At 32.1% G+C, this 10,035-nt stretch overlaps 1 protein-coding gene across 1 annotated transcript in view; it reads left to right on the top strand.

Moving 5' to 3' along the window:
* Positions 1-442: 442 nt before the first annotated feature.
* LOC129726064 (uncharacterized) overlaps positions 443-10,035 on the top strand; it is a 139,047-nt gene continuing 129,454 nt past the window's right edge. The window contains exon 1 of the mRNA XM_055682658.1: positions 443-647. The gene's annotated coding sequence lies outside the window, so the exon portion shown is untranslated. The remainder of the gene's footprint in view (positions 648-10,035) is intronic.

Here is a 10,035-nt window from a genome sequence, read left to right as displayed (position 1 = left end):
ACATAACATTGAAGTGTTCGGAGATTGAATCAATGCTGAATTCTAAATTCTGTTTGTTTTCATGTACAAAACATGTTAGAACCTATATACCTAAATAGCACTCAATTGCAACAAAACGAGAAAATTCATTTTTCATTGATTTTTAGTGCAATAATTTACACCACAGCTTAAGTGTTCGAAATTTGATGCAGTACCTTTCAGTATATTAGTGGTAACATTTTCAAAACCATATGCATATCACCCTTAAAGCTAGGACTTCAACTCCGCTCGTTGTGGCTACAAAACCACACTCGCTTACACACAGCTAGTTACAGAGGTGTGGTAGTGATGAAGTCGCAGTCTTGCAAGATTCTTAGCGCGGTGCTACTTCCCCTGCTGCTTGGTCTGGCCTGCGACTTTTGGGGCTGAAAAACGGTAGCGGATCGACTTCTGCTGAACTGCAGCGCGGCTCAGTTGAGCTCAAGATCTTGTTGTGGTCGAACCTCTTTTGCGCTCGTGTGCTTGCTTCCGTGTCCGTGTCGCCTGCTGTGGTTTTTGGTGAATCGGTTTTTTTCCTCCTGCTGTGGTGTTGTGTTGTTTGCTTCGATTGCTTCGGTGACCCATCCCCCTCGCGGAGAGTAGGTGGTAGCGGGCGGTAAAGTGGAAAAGTGAGTATGGCAGATCGTATTTTTGGATGACAGAGGAAGAAACATTGGAGGCGCAGATCATGTGGCCGCTAGTGACTTGTGTAATGTCGGGCTTAATTTGAGTGTTTGTTCGGAAAAGTTTGGCTTGATGTGGAAATGACTTTAATTCAGTTGAGCGCGCGCCATTTGTTGTCTGGTTGTTATGTGGGAAAAGTAAACAGGCCATATTCATCGAGGTTATGACGAGAGAGAGAGGGGAAGAGCTAGTGCAACCTGTTGCTGTTGCTGCGGCTGCTGCAGTGTACGCTGTTATTTTACCTTTTTAAAATTAACCGAGAGAGTATAAACCCGTACTTCGAAGGAGTGGAATGTCGTGATCAGTGCGCAAAAGTCGTACGCGCAATTTAGGTTATCCGCAAATCGTACCTATTGCGGAGGCTAATTAATATTGAATGAAGGAAAAAATACTGTTTTAATTTATCTCGTCACACGGAGTGGGAAACGGGAGCAGGCGCGGTGACCGATGATCGAGGCAACCTAAGAGTGCGAAATCGATTGAACATTACATCATCAATATTTTTACTGGCCTCCCTTCTGGCTTCGAGACCCAAGCAGGCGCTGAGGGAGAGCCAGCGAACTTCGAATCAGTAGTGTGTGACGACGGCCAATCGATTCGTGTGAAGCGTGTGTTAAATGTTTTGCCGTGATACCGTCGGCAGGGGCACCTTCAGGTCATCGATCAAATATTATTGTTTGGTTTGTTTGGATGCTTTGCATGGGGTGGCATTACCGTTGTGATTGTTATTGCATTGCTTTCTCCTTAATCAGGAATGAAACTGTTAACGTTTTATGTTAGATGCGTGTTTGAGCCTTGTTTTAATGTCTGGTTTATTCATTCGCCATTTGAACACAAAGCTGTTTATAAATTGTGCAGAATAATTCGGCTGCTTTCAACATAACTATAAAAAATATAATCACTATGAATGTTTTTTTATGCAAAAGAAGTTTATTACTAGTCACGTAAAATTACAAAGGAAAAAAAAATTACAAAAGTAGAATAAAAAAATTCGGAGTAAACGAACAAATAAACTAAAGCAAAAAATAGTCTTAGAGCCCAAACTGGAAAAAATTAAATATTATAGCTATATAACCATTCCTGTGTATTTGGATGCTACAAGCAAGCTCGAAAATGCGTCAAAAGCACTCAGAGTGATTTCTCGCCGGGTTCGTCGCATATACGTTTGCTTATGGGAAAACTTCATTTGAATCTATGAACACTTGACGCACATTCGGCTTGGATAGAGGCACCAAAATTCATAACGGTTGAAAAAGCTATAATCTTCCGTTTTTCCCAGTTTGAGCTCCAGGACAAGTCCTTTTTTCGTTCGGATCGATCAGTTGTCAACACAGGTTTGCCTTAGAGCTGTGGAAAATAAAGGTGAACAAATTTTGAAAAGCATGCATCATGTGTTTATCAGCACATCACGAAACTAGTATGTCATAAAGACTAACATCAAAGAGCAATAGAAATAAAAGTCAGAATTAAAATTCCAAACTGTCAATTGTATTAAAAATATCAACAAACGAATGTATATAAAAAATATAAAGTAAGTTTGAAAATGTTCATTAAAGCAGACAATGTATATAGTTAGCGAAGCGAAAACTTTGCGAACTGAAAAACTCGTGGATTTTAAAATAGTAAAAAATTAAAGAATCTATTCGAAAAATCGAAATGGTAAAAAGTCAAAAAATCGAAAAATACAAAAAGCCTAGGAACTGAAACTAGAGAAAATAAAAAAAAAAAATCAAAAAGTTAAAAAGTTACAAAATTGTATAGTCAAAAAGTCAAAAAAAGTTAAAGCTAACATGTTCAAAGATGAAAATATTAAGAAGTCACAAGGTGTTTGAGATCAAAATGGTGAAAAACAAAAAAAAAGTTTAATAATAAAAAATATAGATTAAAAGTGAGAGTTAAAATGAAAAAACGTCAAAGGAAGAAACAAAAATCGAAGAGGTTAAAAGGTTGAAATCTTTAAAAAACACAAAAATATGTAAACATCAAAGCGAAAAAGTAAAAAAAAACGAGATCAACAAGTCAAATTACTGAAAAGAAGAAAACAAAAAGTCAAACAGAGAAAAATGGAAAAGTCAAGAAGTTCAAGGTAAGGCAAATATTCAAAAATGGAAAGCAAAAGTTGAAAAGTCGAAAAATTTGAAAATTCAAAAGTGTGAAAGTCAAGAAACTGAAGAGTCAAAAAATAAAATACAATCAGTTGAAAAAGTGGAAAAATAAAAAATCAAGAAGTGCAAGAATCAAAATGTCAGTAAGCCAAAAAATCAAAAGATTAATAAGTCAAAAAATTAGATAAAAAAACAAAAGCTAAAAAAATCTCAAAAAAGAACCCAAAACGTTTTAAAGTCACAAACTTGGAGTCACAATCGGAAGATGAAAAATAAAAAAAAAAGGTTAAGAAAACCAAAAATTAGAAACTCAAAAAGTCCATTATTTGAGAATTTGAAACGTCAAGTTAAAAAATAAAAACAAGTTAAGAACTCGAAAAACCCAGAAATCAAACAAAAACAGTAAGCTTAACAGTCAAAAGCGTAGAAAGTAAAAAATTTTATAATTGTGAAAGTAAGAAAAAAAACATAAATTTAATAAGTCTAAAAAACAAATGTCAGAAATGCTAAAGAAAAAAAAATTGAACTGGTACAACATTAAAAGATAAAACAATTAAATAGCCCAAAAATTAAAGATTTAGGGAGCCACAGAAAAATCAAAAATTGTAGAAAGCGTCAAAAAACGTCGAAAAAAAATATAGTAGTGAAGGCGTAGTAAAGTGTAAAAGAACAAAGAAAAAAAAAAAGTTAGGCAGCCAAGATTTCGAAATTAAGAAGTCGAAAAGTCAAGAGGCTAAAAGGTCAAAAAAACAAAAAGTCTAGAAGGTAATAAGCCGAAATGTGCAAGAGAGCCAAATTCTAAAAAGTAAAAACGTAAAAAAAAAAAAAATTTAAAAAAGTCGAAAGGTGAAAATATTTGAAAAGAAAGATCAAAAAAATAACATCAAAGCGAAAAAGTAAAAGTAAAATAAGAGGCCGAAAAGTCATATAACTGAAAAGAAAAGAAAGAGGTCGAACAGAGCAAGAAACTGAAAAATCAAAAACTTGAAAAGCAAAAACTCAAAAAAGAAAAATGAAAGTTGAGGAGTCAAAAAATTGGAGAATCAAAAAGTGTGAAAGTCGAAACGCCAAAAAACTAAAGACACAAAGGAATGAAAAGTCAAAAAGTTTAAATATCAAAAACATCAAAGTCATAAGTAAACATCAAAAAAGTAAAAACAAAAATAAAAGAAATTAAAACGTTAGCAAGCCAAAAAATTAAAAGGCTTAGAAATCTACAAATTAGAAAGTCAAAAATGACCAGCACTTAAAAAATTGAGACGCAAAAGGGTAAAAAAATTAAAAAGAACAGAATGTTAAAAAAAGCAAAACGTGAAGCATAGCATAGCATATTTGATCGCCCGTGTGTTGCCCGCGATTGACCAGAATCAGCTGAAAGTGCACAAAGAACCGTCAAAATGGTGCCTAGGAGTAGCAAGCCATTCTCAGTGAAAAAAAAAGCAAAACGTAAAAAGACAAAAACTTAAAAGTCCAAAAAGTCATAAAGGTAAAAAATCAAACAATGGAGAAGATGAAAATAGATAAGTTAAGATACTAAAAAAAAGCCTAGGTGCTACATTCCGTATCGGAATTCGACCTTCTGTTTTACTATACACAGACTTCGCAGCCGACTGTTAAGTGTACAGGACAATTGCGGGGCTAGCGCTACGATCCTCCTACTGACTGTGACACTAACTGTCTCTCCCGAGCCGGGACTCGAACATACGATGACTGGCTTGTCAGGCCAGCATCGTACCTCGAGACCAGCTGGGAGATTAAGTTAGGAAAACTTAAAAGTCAAGAAAAAAAAACGTAAAGAAGTCAAAAAAAACATAAAGGTAAAAACCCAAAAAAATGTTGAAAATTTAAATTCAGTAAAAAAGAGCGAACAGTCAAAGAGACAGAAAGTTGTGAGAGTAAAAAAATGTAAATCTAATAATTCAAAAAGACAAAACTCAGAAAATCGAAAAGTCTAGCTAAATAAAAACAAAAAGTTAGTGAAGTCTTTTAGAACAAAGAAATAAAATAGTTGGAATGTCAAAAATTTAAAAAGAAGTCAAAAAATGAAGACGCCAGAAGGTTGAAACAACAAAATGTCAAAAAGCTAAAAGGAACAGAAAGTCAAAAAGTCAAGAAGTCAAACTGGTCGAAAATCAATCGAAAAAGCACAAATCAAAAAATTATAAAAGTTGAGAAACCAGAAAGTAGAAAACCCACAAGCTAAAAGAAAAACAAAAAGTATAGTATTCAAAAAGTCAAAAAGTTAAACAAAACAATTAGCTTATCAGTCAGAAAGGTGAAAAGTAAAAAAGTGAAAAGGTGAAAAAGTGATCGAAAAATAAAAGAAAAAAATTGAGATCAAAACGCGGAACAAAACAAAAATGGCAAAGAGTCGAAATATAAATATAACAAAAAAGAGAAAAAATAAAAAAATTAAGACAAAAATAAGAAGTCCAAAAGTCAAATAACTGAAAGGAAAAGGAGTCAAAACCAAACAGGGAAAAGGTCAAAAAGTTAGGAAGTTAAGAAGTTATAAATTCAAAAACATAAGAAGTTGAGAAGTCAAAAATTTAAAAAAATCGAAAAGCTTTAAAATAATAAGAAGTCAAGAGGATAAGAAGTCGAAAAATAATGGATGTAAAATAAGTGTAAAAAAAAGTTGAAAAGTTAAGAACTCTGAAAGTTGGAAAGTAGAAGAAACCATAAAAGCTGGACATTGTAAAAATAAAAAAAAAGTAAAATGTTAGAAAGTAAAACAAAAAGAAGTCAAAACCAAGTTAAAAAGTTATGAAGGCAAAAATAAAAGAAAATAAAAAAGCTTAGAAACCAAGAAGTCAAAAGTACAAAAGCCCAAATAAGATTTGAAGCGTCAAGAAGTTATAAAATATAAGCAAAAAGAAATGTTAAGGTACCAAAAAGTCAAGGAATTAAACAGAAACAATGAGCTAAACAGTCAAAAGAGTTGTAATTAAAAAGGAAAAAAGTTTCTAAAGCAAAACAAAACATAAATATATGAAGTCAAAATACAAAAAGACAAAGAATAGAAACGTGAAAAGGAAAAATTAACAGGTAAATTTTTCAAAAAGTAAAAACGGTTTCAAATCAAAAACCAGAAAGTTAAGGAGCCACATTTATTTTAAAAATCTATAAATTATTGTAAAAGGCGTCAAATTACGTTAAGGTCAATAAAATAAAAAATGTTAGGGGATTAAAAAGTAGTAAAGTGTACAAGACAAAGTCAGAAATTCAGCAAGTTAAAAAGTCTTTCGACTTAAGTTAAGAAGACAAGACGCAAAAGGTTGGAAGTACGATATGTCAAAAAGCCAATAAGAACAGAAAGTCGAGAAGTCAAAAAGGTGAATAATCAAACAATCGAAAAGGTTAAAATGAAAAAAAAAAAATTAAATGAATAAGAAACCACTTAATTTGAAAACCCAAAGGACCAAACACTTAAGAATTTGAAGCGTTAAGCAGCCAAAAAATAGGAGAAAAACAAAAAAAATCAAAAACCAAACAAAACCAATAAGTTTAAAAGAGATCGAAACAGCAAAAAATCAAGAAGTTGCAAATTGTGAAAGTGAAAAAATAACAAAGATAATAATTCAAAAAGACAAAATGCAAAAAATCTAAAATTCAAAGAAAAAAAAAATTTACAGGTAAAACGTTAAAAGATAAAAAAATAAAAAGCTTCAAAATCTGAAACAGAAAAGTTATCAAAGCACAAAAATCTAAAAATCCAACAATTGTAGTTTTAAGTATTAAAGAACGTCAAGCTAAGAAGAAATCAAAAAGTTAGGGAATCGAAAAGTAGTAAAATGTAAAAAAAAACAAAAAATAAAAAAGCTCAGAAGACAAAAATTTCAAAAAGTCGAAAAAGGTTAAATATACAAACAAAATGTCAAGAAGGAGTAAAATCAAACAATAAAAAGAAAAAAAATCGAAAAATTAAAAAAACTTTAAAAACAAAATGTAAAACACAGAAGTTTAAAAAGTTAGAATATGAAACGTCAAGAAAAAATAGAAAAAAATTAACTCAAAAAGTCATGAAATCAAACAAAAACCAATAAGCTGAGTAGTCAAAAGAGCAAACAATCAAAAAGTACAAAAATTAAGGAAGTAAAGCAAACATAAAGTTGCTAAGTCAAAGATAAAAAGCGTCTAAAAGCGTCAAGCTGAAAAAAAATAAAAATGTAAGGAGGTCAAAATATAGTAAAGTGTTGAAAAACAAAGAAAAAAAAATTAAGAAGCCAGAACTTATGAAATTTAAAAAGTCAAAAAGTCAAGATTCCAAGAAGGTCGAAAGAACAAAAGTCATGTGTTATCGTCAAAACATCAGTAAGTCGAAAAAATAATAAGTTACAAAAAAAAAAAATTAAAAAAAAGAAAATCGAAAAAAAAACAAGAGATCGATGGACATTAGTCAGAAAATCGAAAAGTCGAAGAAAACTTGGACTGGTTAAATTTTCCAAGTTAAAAAAATTAAAATGTCAAAAAAAGAACTAAAAGGCTTGAAAAAATTGAAAAAATTTAAGAATTGGAAAGGTCAAAAGAACAAAAAATCAAAAAGGTAAAAAGTCGAAATATGAAATCGTCAAAACATCGGAACGAAAAAAAAAGTTACAAAGTTTAAAAGAATCGGAAAATTGAAAAATTTTAAAGCCAAAAGTGACAAAAATGTCACTCAATTACGAAGTTAACAAGTTGAAAGTGAAGAAGCGTATAAACGTCAAATAAATAAAAAGTCAAAAAAGTTAAGAAACCTCAAAGTAAAAAGCACATACACACAAATGAAAATAAACAGGTAAAAAATATTGAAACGTCGAGAACTCAAAAAAAAAAATGAATAAAAGAACTTGAAAATACAAAAGGTAAAAATGTCAAAAGTCAACAAGTCAAACAAAAACAATAAACTAAGCAGTCAAAAGAGCAACGTGAAAAAATGTACAAGTCCTATCAAAAATAAAAAGTTGATAAATCCAAAAGAAATTAATCAGAAAATCGAAAAGTCAGAGAAAAAAGGACAAAAAAATCAAAGATCAAAAAAGTCCTAATCAAAGAGCCATGAAGTTAAAACGTTCAAAAAAGTTAAAATTGGAAGCTTCAAAAACTCAAACTTGAACAGCGAAAAACTTAAAGGAAGAACAAAAAAAAACTAAAAGTGTAGGAAGTTAAAAAGTTTTTATTTTTTTTTAATTTGAAATTTTAGAAGTCAAAAAGTCAAGATTTCAAGAAGGTCGAAAGAACAAAAAGTCAAGAACGTAAAAAATTGAAATGTGTTATCGTCAAAACATCAGTAAGTGGAAGAAACAATAGGTTACAAAATAAAAAATTTAAAAAAAAAAATAAAAAAAAAAAAAACAAGAAATAGATGGACATTAATCAGAAAACCGAAAAGTCAATGAAAAATTGGACTGGTTGAATTTTCAAAGATAAAAAAATTTAAATGTCAAAAAAAGAACTTAGAGGCTTGAAAAAATTAAATAAAATCTAAGAATTTGAAGCGTCATGAATTAAACGCTGAAAATTAAAAAAATTTCTCAAAGATAAGAACTTGAAAAGTTGAGAAGTGCAAAAGAACAAAAAAAAGTGAGTGATTCAGAAATTCGGAAAATTAACAAGTCAAAAGTCAAAAAGCCACGAGGCCGAAAAAAAAACAAAAGACAACAAGTTTAAAAATCCAAATGCATATATGTCAAAACATCAGTCAAAAAGACAGTAAGTAACAAAGCCTACAAGTTAGAATCAAAAAGTAGAAAATAATAAAACAAGCAGCCAAAAGTGACAAAAATGACACTAAATGCATCAAAAATCGAAATTCAACAGGTAAAAAATCAAAGAGTCAAAGAAACAAGAAATCAAAAACCCGAATAATTGAAATTGAAAATTAAGAAGTCTTAAATTAAAAATGGAAACTTTTAGATTTTTTTTTTATCTTTGGGCCTTTTAATATTCTAACTTTTTTCAAAATATCGAAAAACCCAAAGGTAAAAAATTCTTAAAGTCAAAAAACTGTGGAGTCAAAATACAAAAAAAAATTGATAGTCAATAAATACGAAAATTTTTCTCTGTGAAAGTTGTGGTTATGGAAATATGGTTTTGTATGAACAGCTAAAAAAAGTCACATTTTATTTTCCGTTTTAAATTCAAATCTAACTTCGATCACACCCAGACTAAACTTACTCTGTGCAACAGTGCTTCGAACGGAGTACGTGCGTGAATACGTAACTTGTTGATCTACTCGGGGTATGCATTCCTGCTGCTTTCCAGCCAGGGTGATGAGATTTTTAAATACCCATGAGTTATAGTCGATTAGAGCTCTGAAGCTCTAGGTTTCGACAAGTGGTGAAGAGATCGGCACTTTTATCAACCTCTTTCTCATCGCTGTCGTCGTCGTTCGCATTATTATTGTTTTCAACAACTAAGTTTGGACTCCAGCAATAGTTCACCTTGCAGCGCCGCCGGGCTGCGGGGGTCTGTTTGTGGGACCTCGAGAGGATACTCATTGGAATGAAGTTTATTAATAACTGTCTTTTGTCGATTTCGAATTCCGTCAAGGTGAAAGCTTATAAGCGAAACAATCAGCATAGGCGCGACGATCGTTGCGCCGGTCAGGGGCAGGGGGAGGGAGACTTGAGCCAGCGGCAAACCTGTTTCGAACGAAAATCGAACATTTTTGTTCAACCTGTCTGACTTTGGGATGTTACTTTTTTCACCATCGCGCACACACACAAGGCGAGAAGCGAGAGGTGAGAGGATCACTTGAAGATTTGCATTTTCTCCCTTGTTTCGTGAAATCGGCTGTTTTGGATAATTTGCAAACTGGACGGCTCAGATTAATCGAAATCTCGCGGCTTGATTTTGTCGAGTGATTTTTGACTAATAGAAAATCTCTTCATTTAACAGTAGCTTCTGTTGAAGTAGAGTGACTAAATTCAAAGAATCATGGTCGGGTGCGTTTTTTTGCTGCACACAATTATACCCTCGATCATTACTCGATCGTACTGGAAACAATTGTTTTAAGCAGCTTGAGACCCACGCCGGCTGACTTTGCGTGCCACCCAGGCCTACTTGATGAACGCTTCCCGAACGCCGAAGACGTCCCACGGAGCTAAGAATTCCGGCACTCAGAGCCAGCGTACAGCAATATGCACACACAGCATGATCAATGAAGTGTCGGAAAAAAATACTAAAACTTTAACCTTGAAAGTCAGTTGAACTCCTCTCTCTTTCTACCGACGAATCAGACGGC

This window comes from Wyeomyia smithii, chromosome 2 (genome assembly GCF_029784165.1).
Source record: "Wyeomyia smithii strain HCP4-BCI-WySm-NY-G18 chromosome 2, ASM2978416v1, whole genome shotgun sequence".
In the NCBI taxonomy this organism is placed as follows: Eukaryota; Metazoa; Arthropoda; class Insecta; order Diptera; family Culicidae; genus Wyeomyia; species Wyeomyia smithii.
The sequence above is the reverse complement of the archived record's forward strand: the minus strand, read 5'-3'. Positions and strand labels throughout refer to the sequence as shown.